The sequence below is a fragment of the Chiloscyllium punctatum genome, chromosome 47 (assembly GCF_047496795.1).
Source record: "Chiloscyllium punctatum isolate Juve2018m chromosome 47, sChiPun1.3, whole genome shotgun sequence".
Taxonomy (NCBI): domain Eukaryota; kingdom Metazoa; phylum Chordata; class Chondrichthyes; order Orectolobiformes; family Hemiscylliidae; genus Chiloscyllium; species Chiloscyllium punctatum.
Genome location: NC_092785.1, coordinates 35,653,117 through 35,666,516, shown reverse-complemented (window position 1 = coordinate 35,666,516; position 13,400 = coordinate 35,653,117).

Below are 13,400 nucleotides of genomic sequence, written 5' to 3'. Positions count from 1 at the left end.
GCTGTAAGAGGTTACAGCGATAAGGAACTGTGTACAGGCTGGAAGTTGATGCAGTGATAGGGAGAGTTGCGGGGAATCGAGGAAATAACAGTAGTATTGACGTGTGTAGGGGATGGATGAAGATCCAGCGATGTCGGAAGTTGCAGGAATGGGAGGTGGTTGCAGAGATATAGAGGACAATAGTATCTGGAATAGGTGACAATGACAGGAAGATGTGTAAGAGCTGTTGGAGTTTTCAGTGATAAGGGCATTTGTGAGTGTTGGAGCAGCAAATGTGTTCTATAATTCAACATTACATTTTAGTCTCATGTTGAAGGACAATTTTTAAGGCTAACGACTTTCTCACAATCGCACAAGAGTTTTGTATAATGTCGGCATGATCTCATGGCTCCGAAACTCAATCCCTCGACCAATAAAAACTAACATGCCATATGCCGTCTTAACAAACCTATCAACATGACAGGCAACTTTCAGGGATCTATGTACATGGACACTGAGATCGCGGTGCTCATCAACACTACCAAGAATCTTCCCATTAGCCCAGTCCCTTGCTCCTTCCAAAGTGAATCACCTCACACTTTTCTGCATTAAACTACATTTGCCACCTCTCAGTCTAGCTCTGCAGCTTACTATGTCCCTGTGTAACTTACAATATCCTTTGCCACTCTCCACAATTCTACCGACTTTAGTATCATCTGCAAATTTATTGACATATCCTTCTATGCCCTCATCCAGGTCATTTTTAAAAATTATAAACAGCAGTGCACCCAAAACAGATTGTTGCAGTACCCCATGATTTCCAGACTGAACATTACCCATCAACCACCACCCTCTGTCTTCTTTCAGCTAGCCAATTTCTCATCTAAACCTCTAAATCACCCTCATTCCTCTGGCTCTGTATTTTCTTTAATAGCCCACGGTGGGGAAACCTATCAAACGCTGTACTGAAATCCAGATACACACATCAAACGCTTTAACAGCATCCACCTGTTTGGTCACCTTCTCAAAGAACTCAATAAGTTTTGTGAATCACAACCTACCCTTCACAAAACCACGATGACTGTCTCTAACCAACTTATTCAATTGTAGATGATTATAAACCCTACCTCTTATAACATTTTCCAACACTTTACATACAACCGAAGCAAGGCTCACTGGTCGATAATTACCAGGGTTGTGACTACTCGCCTTCTTGAACAAGAGAATAACATTTGCTATTCTCCAGTCTTCTGCCACTATTCCTCTAGACAATGATGACATTAAGATCCAAGCCAAAGGCTCGGCAATCTACTCCCTGGTTTCCTAGAGAATCCTTGGATTAGTCCCACGCGGCCCATGGAACTTAAATATTTTTTACATTTTCCAGAATTGCTAACACCTCCTCCTTGTGAACCTCAATCCAATCTACTTGCCTGTATAGCAGTCTTCTCCTCAACAACATTGCCTTTTTCTAGTCTTGATTGTCAGAACATCCATTTGGCTCACAGATGTCTTCAGAGAAGGAAATCTGCCATCCTCACCTGGTCTCCTACATTTGGTTCCAGACCCATAGCACTGTGGTTGACTTTTAACCGCCTTCTGAAATAGCAAAGTAGACAGGCAGGAGGCTGGAAGAACACAGCAATCAGGCAGCATCAGGAGGAGGAGAAGTCAACGCTTCTGCTGTAACCCTTCTTCTGGGAACGGGTGTGGGGGGAGCTGAAGATAAAGGAGGTGGTGGGGGCAGGGTGGTGAAGTGGGGATCTGTGAAGAAAGGTAGAGGGTATGACCAGGTTCGTCGATGGGAAGAATGGATCCGGTGGCAGGGAGCAGTGGCACAGAGGGGAGGGGCTGGGAATGGAGTCGGGGTTGGCAAGCGAGGTTATTTCAAATCGGAAAATTCAATGTTGAGTCCTCCTGACATTAGGCTGCCCAGGCGGTAGTTCCTCCAATTTGCACTGTGCTTCATTGTGGCAATGGAGGAGGCCAAGGATAGTCATGTTGGAAAGGGAGTTAGAAGGGGAATTGAAATAGGCTGTAACTGGGAGGTCCAGTCGGCCCCTGCGGACCGGGCCCCGATGCTCAGTGAGCCGTTCCCTAAGTTGACGTTCAGTCTCACTGATGTAGAGAAGACCACGTTGAAAGCATCTGATGCAGTAAACAGTTTTGGAAAAGAAGCAGGTGAACCTCTGTCTCACCTATAAGGACTGTTTGAGGCCCTGGATGTAGGTGTGGGAGGTGGTGTACTGGCAGGTTTTGCATCTTTTCCCAGTTGCAGGGGAAGGTATCAGGCGTTCGGAGGGGGTCAGTGGAGAGAGTGGCACAAACCAAGGATTGCTGAATGGAACAGTAATTGCAGAAGGCAGAGTGGGTGGGGAGGGGAAGAGATTCTTGGTGGTGGCGTCCAGGTGGAGTTGGTGGAGGCGCTTGAGAATAATGTGTTGCGTGTTGAGACTGGTGGGTTGGTAGGTGAGGATGAGGAGGAACTCTGTCATTATTGTATTGGGGGATTAGAGCATGAGAACAGGTAATGGAGCTGGTGTGACGGAGGGCTATCTTGATGACAGAGGGAGGAAAAACACGTTGTGTGAAATGGATGGACATTGGGGATGCTCGCGATTGGAATGTCTCCAAATCCGAACAATTGTAGCAGAGGCAGATGAATATGGAGAATGGGATGGAGTTCTTGCAGGATATTGGGTCGAAGGAGGTGTAGTTCAGGTAGTTATGGGAGTTATGTGGGATGGTCATAAACATTTGTCAACGGAGTTGGATATAATGAGATCAAGAAAGGGGAGGAAGGAGCCCGAGATGGACCAAGTGAATTTGAGGGCGGGGTGGAAGCTGTGGGTGAAGTTGATGAACTGCTCCAATTCAGCCTAGGTGCAGGACACTGCACCAATGCAGTCATTGATGTAATGGGGGGACGAGTTGGGGCACATGCCCGTCCAACTGCTGAGGAGGGACTGTTCGATATAGCCAACAGAGGCATGTGTAGCTGGGGCCCATCCGGGTACCCATGGCCACACCCCCGGATTTGGAGGAAATGGGAGGAGTTAAAGGAAATGTTATTAAAGGTCGGGACTGTTTCGGCTGGCGGGACAGGGTATTGGTGAAGGGGACAGGATGGATCTGTTTAAGTGGAAGGAGCGAAGGGCCTGGAGGCCATCCTTGTGAGGTTTGGCTGTGTATAAGGACTGCACATTCATTGTGATGATAAAGCACTGCGGGCCGGGGAACTGGAAGTTGCTCAAGAGATGGAAGGTGTGGTTGGTCTCACGGATCTAGGTGGGAAGAGCGTGAATCATGGGGGAGAGGATGGACTTGAGGTTAGGATGAGATGGGTTTTGTGGGGCAGGATCACGCTGAGATGATGGCTTGGCCGGGGTAGTTGGATTTAAGGAGCAGGTAGAAACGGGCAGTGTGGGGCAGGGGGACGATGATTTTGGAGGCAGAGGAGGGATGGACACTGGAGACAATGACGGCACGGACCGTATGAGCAATTTTGGCTTGAAGAGTCATGGTGGGGTCCGAAGTCTTGCCTTCTCAACCTTGTGGTGGCCCTCAAATTAAACTCACCACCAGTTTCCTCTCTATACTGAGAGTGACCCTCCAGGGCAATACTGACTGGCTCAATGACAAAGACACAGTGGGGTCAGTCTAATGCCCCCAAGAGTCAGTGACAGAGACACAGTGGAGTCAGTGTGGTCTCCCCTGGGTCAGTGACATAGACACAGTGGTGTCAGTCTAATGTCCCCAGGGGAAAGTGACAGAGACACAATGGGGTTAATCAGCTCTCCTCGCCCCATCCACTTGCGGATAGGGTTGAGGATGCCTTTCCCATGGATTCAGACATGCTCCAAACACAGTCATTGCTCTCAGATACCACGGGAGAGTCATGGTTGGTCAAGTCCCATAGAGATAAATGCAAGTCATTGATTCATTGCTTCTGGCAGGGTTATTCTTCTGAAATGATTTTCCAGGGTTAGTAGTTTGTCCGCACCCTCCCATATACCATTGCCCATGGCCTCCGTAATGTAGTCTGAGCGCTGTTGTGAGGCCATGCTGTTTATGGGCCATCATACAGTCCGGCATTAAATGATGGATTTCTCCGGGTGCTCCAGATCCTCTCACAATCCAAAGATGTTCAGATTCAGTGCATTGACAATGATAATTGCCCACAGTGTTCAGGGATGTGTAGGTTAGGTGCATTAGTCAATGGTAAATATAGGGTATGTGAATGGTCTGGGTGGGTTACTGTTCGAAAGATCGATGGGGACTTAGTGGGCTGAATGGCCTGTTCCCACAAAGTAGTGATTATATGGAATTCTCTGATCTTCAAAACTGTCATACTTTGAGGAAGCTAGGGAAGAGATTACTAGGGCCCTCGCTGCGATATTTATATCATCAACAGACGTGGGTGGCGAGCCATAGATATGAGGATGGCTGAAATGATGCCATTATTGAGGAAAGTTATTCAGGGAAAGCTAGGAAACTATAGACCAGTGAGTTTGTCATCAGTTTTTGGTAAGCTCTAACAGAAGTAAAATTACATAAACAAATATGCGGAGAAGGAGAGAGTGTTTATCTACGGAACTTCGGGAGAGAGCACATGGACGGCTCCGGAGAGATTTTGTTTAATTCCCAAAGCTGAAAGCTGAATGTTGGATTATTTGAGGATTACATTCCTCTCATTTGTTCAGTTAAGTGTTTGATTTATTTTCAATATTAATATTACTTTTATTTACTTTGGTTTTGCATGCTCCATGTGAAACCTGTGGATAAGGAAAGTCAATTTATTTTTAGACAAAAGGTGCTATTGAGACCTGCTTCGTTTTAGAGTTAATGTCATTGAAGACATACAGGAGATACTGAGTGTGATGACGAGTAGATTTAGAGAAGTGATTACACAGCAGGATCAGTCAGATGGGTGATTAACTGTCAGGAAATGGAAAAGGGTAGTTCAGAAGTGTCCTGCGGCTATTCCCCTCTCTGTTCTGTTTCAGGTGCTTTTGAAAGAGATAGTCTCTCAGAAGTAAATAGAAATAGTATCCAGAACTTGGGCACTAAGAATGAATCTTATGCTAAACAGGTTTGTCAAGATTTAAAAGAATATTTCTTATCGTGGGCTCAGCTGTCAGGAGCACAAACAGGATATTCTGCAGCAGTGACGGTGAATCTGGGAGAGTATGTTGCTGTTTTGCTTCCAGGTTAAAGGAGTTCTCAAAATGTGTGAAGGAGATTGTCAAAGGGGAGAGGAAGAAACTGGACGTATTGTACACATTGGGAGGAATGGCATCGTCAGGGAAAGGGTTAGGGCTTTGCAGAGTGAGTCTAAGAGGTTAGGTAGAAGGTTCCAATACAGAATATCATATGTCATAGTCTCGGGTTTACGTACAATGCCGAGTTCTAATGTGGTAAGAAATAAAAGGAGAGGGCAGATAAATCAATGCCTGAAGAGCTGAAACAATGTGCAGGGATTCCATTTCATGGATCATTAGGATATCGTCTGAGACAGAAAAAGACCTGTTCAAAACGTTGGTTTCACCTGAACTGGAAAGGGAACTATATCCTGCTCGGGAAATCTAATATTTCTAATTCGAGATCCTGTAAATTTTTAAAGTTGAAATATTGCGTGCAATTCTGTTCTCCTCCCTATCGGAAAGATGTTGTCAAACTTGAAAGGGTTCAGAAAAGATTTACAAGGATGCTGCCAAGGTTGGAGGATTTGAGCTATAGGGAGAGGCTGAACAGTCTGGGGCTGTTTTCCCTGGAGCGTCAGAGGCTGAGGGGTGACCTTATAGTGGGTTACAAAATTATGAGGGGCATGGATAAGATAAATAGGTAAAGACTTTTCACTGGGATCGGGGAGTCCAAAACTAGAGGCCACCGGTTTAGGTGAGAGAGGAACGATATAAAAGAGACCTCAGGAGCAACGTTTTCACTCAGAGGGTGGTACATGTGTGGAATGAGCTGCCAGAGGAAGTGGTGGAGGCTGGTACAATTGCAACATTTAAGTGGCATTTGGATGGGTAAGTGAATAGGAAGGGTTTGGAGGGATATGGGCCGGGTGCTGGCAGGTAGGTCAAGATTGGGTTGGGATATCTGGTCAGCATGGACCGGTTGGACAGAAGGGTCTGTTTCCATGCTGTACATTTCTATGACTCTATGTGGGTGGAGGATTCCTAAATAACAACAAACATAGAAAGAAATATGAGGGCAGTCCTGAATCAGAAAAGGACAAGTTAATTAAAGCAAAAATCAAACAGGAGCAAGTCAGAGAACCAAATAATTCAAACAAATTAAACTGAGTTTATTCCAGTGCAAGAGATCTTACAGATTTGGCCAATGAACTCAGGGCATGTATGGGAACATGGGACTGGGCTGTTGTAGTTATTACAGAAAGCTGGTTGAGGCCAGGACAAGACTGGCTGCTCAATATTCCTGGTTTTAAATGTTACGAGAAGGATATGGAGAGAAGCAAGACAAGATGGCAAATTAGCTGTGTTGACCATTGGGAATATAGGATGGGGTATTAGTCCAGGTGGGATCCTGCTCCAAGGTTTGCTGTTGACTTGTTAGGCTGAATGACATGTTTCCACACTGTAGGGATTCGATGAAGTTCAGGTTTTGCTCCTTCTCCAGCTGGAACATTTTGATCCAGGAAAACATTCCTACTCTACTTAGTGTAACTATTACTGAGGGAGCTTTTGGTGAAAATCTATGCATTGAAATTAGGCATAACAAAGGGATGGTCATCTTCATGGGATTGGACTGTAGGCACCTCAACAGTCGGAAGGAAATTCAGAAGCAAATATTTTGAGCTCTCAAATATATGTAAGAATAATAAGGTTGTAAAAGTAGGGGATTTTATCTTTCCAAACACAGACTGGGCCTACCAAAGTGTTAAAGGTTTGGATCATGAAGAAATTCTTAAATGAGTTCAAGAAAGTTTTCTTTATCAATAAATTAATGTTCCATCCCACCTTGGCAATGTATTTTGCTACAACCTCTACCATCGGGGCGAAGGTACAGAAGCCTAAACACACTCACCCGACTGTTGTTAGACTATTGAATGGACCCACAAACTCTTAACATTTGCCTGTAACTGTGTTTTTGGTTTTGCCACTGTTTACCTATTATTTACTTATCTATGCTACTCAATTCTGTGATCTGCCTGTATTGCTCGCAAGACAAATGTTTTCACTGTGCCTTGGTAAACGTGACAATACATGCAATTCAACTCATCAGCCTCCAGTTAGACAGCCTTCTACCAACACTGTCTGCCTCCTCGGAGACATATTTGGAACCAATCTGCCAATTTACTCTGGATGACGTGTTTTTGTTTTAGTTATCAATCTTCATTGTCAAAGGCTTTGCTGAAATCAATAGAATCCAGATCAATTCCCTACCCTCGTCTCCAGACCTGGTCACCTCCTCTTACAATTTCATCAGATTTGTGAGGAATTCCCCCTTCCCCTCTGAGAGAGCCGTGCTGATTGTACATGGTCAAGCCTTGCCTCTCAAAATGGAGATTAATTATCTCCGTCAGAAGTTTCTTCAATAGTTCGCCAGGCATCAAAGCAACGAACACCGGTCTGTAATTCCCAGTCTATCTCCTCCACCACCTTAAAGAGTGGGAAAAAAACATTGGCTGTCCTTCAGTCCTCTGACATTTCCCCAATGGCCAGAGAGGAATTAATGCTTTGAGGCAGAGTTCTCCCTAATCTATTTGAAACATAGAAACACAGAACAATACAGCACAGTACAGGCCCTTTGGCCCTCGATGTTGCGCCGATCCAAGCCCACCTAACTTACACTAGTCCATTGTCCTCCATATGCCTATCCAATGCCCGTTTAAATGCTCATAAAGAGGGAGAGTCCACCACTGCTAGTGGCAGGGCATTCCATGAACTCACAACTCGCTGAGTAAAGAATCTACTCCTAACATCTGTCCTATACCTACCACCCCTTAATTTAAAGCTATGCCCCCTCGGAATAGCTGACTCCACAGGTGGAAAAAGGTTCTCATGGTCAACCCTATCTAAACCCATAATCATCTTGTACACCTCTATCAAGTCACCCCTAAACCTTCTTTTCTCCAATCAAAACAGCCCCAAGTGCCTCAGCCTTTCCTCATACAATCTTCCGACCATACCAGGCAACATCCTGGTAAACCTCCTCTGCACCTGTTCCAGTGCCTCCACATCCTTCCTATAGTATGGCGACCAAAACTGCACACAATACTCCAGATGCGGCAGCACCAGAGTCTTATACAACTGCAACATGACCTCAGGACTCCAGAACTCAATTCCTCTACCAATAAAAGCCAGTACGCCATATGCCATCATCACAGTACTATTTACCTGGGTGGCAACTTTCAGAGATCTGTGTTACATGGACACCAAGATCCCTCTGCTCATCCACACTACCAAGTATCTGACCATTAGCCCAGTACCCCATCTTTTTGTTACTCTTACCAAAGTGAATCACTTCACACTTAGCTACATTGAACTCCATTTGCCACCTTTCTGACCAGCTCTGCAGCTTATCTATATCCTGCTGTAACGTGCCACATCCTTCCTCACTGTCAACAACCCCACCGACTTTCGTGTCATCCGCAAACTTGCTCACCCAAACTTCTAGCCCCTCCTCTAGTTCATTTATACAAATAACAAACAGCAATGGATCCAAAACAGATCCTTGTGGAACACCGCTAGTAACAGCACTCCAAGATGAACCTTTACCATCAACTACTACCCTCTGTCTTCTTCCAGCCATCCAATCCCTAATCCAAACCTCCAACTCACCCTCAATGCCATACCTCCGTATTTTTTGCAGTAGCCTACCATGGGAAACCTTAACAAATGCCTGACTAAAATCCATATACACCACATCTACCTCTTTCCCCTCGTCCACCTCATTAGTCACTTCCGCAAAGAATTCAATAAGGTTTGTGAGGCATAACCTGCCCTTCACAAAACCATGCTGACTATCCTTGATCACATTATTCCTATCCAGATGTTCATAAATCCTATCCCTTACAATTCTCTTTAAGGCTTTGCCCACAACAGAAGTGAGACTCACTGGCCTAGAGTTACTAGGTTTATCCCTACCCCCCTTCTTGAACAAGTGAACCACATTTGCTATCCTCCATGCTTCTGGCATTATTCCTGTAGACAACGAGGACATTTAAATCAAGGCCAATGGCTCTGCAATCTCCTCCCTTGCTTCCCAGAGAATCCTAGGATAAATGCCATCAGGCCCAGGGGACTTATCTATTTTCACCCTTTCCAAAATTTCCAACACCTCTTCCCTACATACCTCAAAGCCATCCATTCTAATTAATTGTGACTCAATATTCACATCGGCAACAATGCCCTGTTCCTGAGTGAATAGTGATGAAAAGTATTCATTCAGTGTCTCCCCAATCTCTTCAGCCTCCACATGCAACTTCCCACTACTATCCTTGACTGGACCTATTCCTACCCTAGTCATTCTTTTATTCCTGACATACCTATAGTAAGCTTTTGTGTTTTCCCTAATCCTACCAACCAAGGACTTTTCATGTCCCCTTCTCGCTGCTCTTAGTTCTCTCTTTAGATCCTTCCTGGCTACCTTATAACTCTCAATCGCCCCAATTGAACATTCACGCCTCATCTTTACATAGGCCGCCCTCTTCCCTTTTACAAGGCATTCCAATTCCTTATTAAACCACGGCTCCCTCACACGACCCTTTCCTCCCTGCCTGACAGGTACATACTTATCAAGGACACTCAACAGTATACCTTGAACAAGCTCCACATATCGATTGTGCCCTTCCCTTGAAGCCTACTTTTCCAAGCCACGCTTCCTAAGTCAGGCCTCACCGCATCATAATTTCCCTGCCCCCAGCTATAACTCTTGCCCTGCAGTGCACACTTATCCCTCTCCATCACTAGAGTAAATCACCGAATTGTGGTCACTGTCCCCAAAGTGCTCACCTACCTCCAATTTTAACACCTGGCCTGGTTTGTTACCCAGAACCAAATCCAGTATGGCCTCACCTCTGGTTGGCCTGTCTGTATATTGTGTCAGGAAACCCTCCTGCACACATTGGACAAACAGCGACCCATCTAACGTACTCGAGCTTTAGCTTTCACAGTCAATATCTGGGAAGTTAAAGTCCCCCATAACAACCACCCTATTACTTTCACTCTTCTCCTGAATCATCCTCACAATCCTCCCTTCTACATCTCTAGGACTATTAGGAGGCCTGTAGAAAACTCCTAACAGGGTGACCTCACCTTTCCTATTCCCAACCTTAACCCAAACTACCTGAGATGGCGAGTCTTCATCCATCGTCCTTTCCACTGCTGTAATACTATCTTTGACAAGCAATGCCACACCTCCCCCTCTTTTACCCCCACCTCTGACCCTACTAAAACATTTAAACCCTGGAACCTGCAACAGCCAATCCTGTCCCTGTTCTCCCCATGTCTCCATAATAGCCACAACACTTCCTCCAGACTTTAGAATTTGTTCAGGTTTAAGCTCACCGAACCTACAATAATGTATGCATCATCCCAAAATCTGCTCAATAGAGACTGACAGCGAGGCTGTTGTTTTGTTTTTTTACATTATTCCATCACAGTGTTGTTCACATACTTACTGAGGTGTGGGAAAATTTGATCCCTAATTCCTGGTTTTCGATTCCAGTTTTTTGCTATGAGCACATTCCAACGTCCTTTGGGACTAAGTGAACGAAAACGTTCTGAACAAAACAATCACCATGTGGACGAATATGTAAGGTATTTTACACACGCGGATACTACACATGTGTGCACACGCACATACATATCCCACACACGTGTAAATTATTTTTCTGCCTTTCTACTTAATATCTGCCTTTGCATGCGAAAACAATTCCCACTGCTCATCCATACATCCTTCAAACTTCCCACTGAGCAAGTACACGAACCCATCTCAATCAGAAGCAAACTGGACAGACTCACCATTGTTCACAGGAAATGCAGTTTAATGGAGATGACAGCCCTCACTTCCTCTGTCTATATTCACATTTGCTAGAAACCAAATAGAAGCAAATTAACATTGCACCAAACGATAAAAAACAAAACAATAATCAATTACTTTGTACTTACAACAGAAATATCGAGTTGGGTTCTAAATCAGCCAGGAAGCCAGCCATTGAGTTGCCTGACATTCAGACATTTCAGAACTATCATGACATAAGGCAAATCTTAACAATGACAGATCACAGAACTATTCCATTAAATATATGGCATTATGACTCTAATACTGAGCATGAAATGTTGTCAGTTGTTGTAAAAAAAAACCCACCTGGTTCTTTAATGCCCTTTAGGGAAAGTAAACTGCTAACATGACCTGGTTTGACCTACAAGTGACTCCAGACCAACAGAAATTGGTTTGGTTATTGGAGGTCAGCCATCTATGTTCCAGAGCCTCACTGCAGATATTCCTCGATATTGTGATTAACTATCTTTTGAGACTGCCCTTCCCTCAATCATAATGCATAATGCTCGGCAGCATTCATAACTCTGGAGATACTCCATGTTGTAATGCAACAAAATCCCAGCTACTTCCAGCTCTGGGCTGACAAGTAGCATTGAATGTTTGTGCCCCACAAATGCCAAGCAATCACCACCTCCAATAAGAGATCACCGAAATAATGCCTCTTTAAATTCAGTGGATTTGCTGAAAATGAATCCCATACGATTAACAGCCTGAGATTTACTATTGAGCTGGAAATGAACTGGATTCACAGTACAAATTTTGTGACTACACACGCAAATCAGAGGGCAAGAATACTGCAGCAGCTAATGCATCGCTTGACACTGAAAGTCTCTTTAACTTCTACATGGTAATCATCAGGAAAGTTCTGGAGTACTCCCCACATGTTTCGACAAGTGCATCCCCAACAACCCTCACCAGATGGGATACCAGCATGAGCAAGCAGTCATTTAAAAGCACTCTACTGTGCACTCTTGAAATCTAAAATGGAAACTTAAAGAGTTGCAGAATTTCAGCAAACCTGGCAGCATCTGTGGAGGGAAATAAAGAGTTAACCTTTGGAGTCCAATATAACTTTTCTTCAGTACAGTTCAGGAGAGGAATCATTCATTTCACCAGAGACATCCATTCTCTTTCTCTCTTCATAGTTATATCAGGCCTACTGAGTTTCTCCAGAACATTTTTTAAGATGAAGTAGCCAGCTTCATTGGCACCACATCTACAAACATGCAGTGAAACCAATGCTGGTGCTCAGTGGCAGCATTGTGTATCATTGACAATGCACACTGCAGAAATTCACCAGTGCTCCTTAGAAAGCTTCTTTCAAATCCAAGACCAATGCCATGCTAAATACAAGGGCAGTAGGCGCATGGGAAAACCACGACCTGCATGTTCCCTCCCAAGCCACTCACCATCTTGACTTGGATAAATATTCCTTCAGTAAAATCCCCATAGTCCAAGTGGACTGTAGAGCTGCTTTCTTATCAGTGAGACATGACTGGTTATTGTTTTAACCTGAGGGTCATTGTGCTCCAGGGCAGGGATGTGTTTGAGAAGGTGGGAACTTCCTGATGATCTCAGTCTGTGTGGGAATTGAACCTGTTCTGCTGATGCCACTCTACATCACAAAGCAGCCACCCAGCCACCACTGCGGCAGGGGGGCAGTCAGCACAGTAGGCTGGTTGGCTGGTGTGAGATGTAGAGAGGTGAGGTGATCCTCAGTTGAAACTCACCGCAAGATCTTGCTCGCTCTGTGTGTGTGTTGGAGAACAGCTCTTTGGAACGAGTATGAATCCTTCAGTGTCCTTCTGTCAAAATCCTGGACAATCCCTCCCACATCCCCCCCCCCCCGCCCCACCCCCACACAACCAATTGATTGTTCATCCACTGTTAGGAGTGCAGGGACACAGGAAAGCAACTCCCATCACATTCTCAAGGGCATTAAACACTGGCCTAGCCAACAAAACCCAAGCCTCCTTAATTAATTGATGAAATACGTCTGAATAAAACATTTGACAGCCAAGAATTTGATCACTGGAAAGTTGAAGCAAACGTATTGATATATTGTTGTGCAAACACTTGGAATTTTTTTGTGTGTGTGTGTGAAAGAGTTTTTGTGTGTGTGCGTGTGTGTGAAAGACGCAGAGAGAGAGTGTGTGGGGTGGGGGGGGTGAAGGGACGTGACCATTGCTGCAAGACAATTCACTTCCATCACATTGTAACCATGACGAGGCATTGAGGGAGACCAGCACTGGATGAATTTTATTTGAGAAGTTTCTGAGCTGTGAAGCATTTTCAGAGGGCACTATCAGGATGTGGTTAGTCCATGTAGCAGATCATAAAATTTCTGTTGCTAAATATAGGAAAAACTTCCTACAATCCTGAATAAA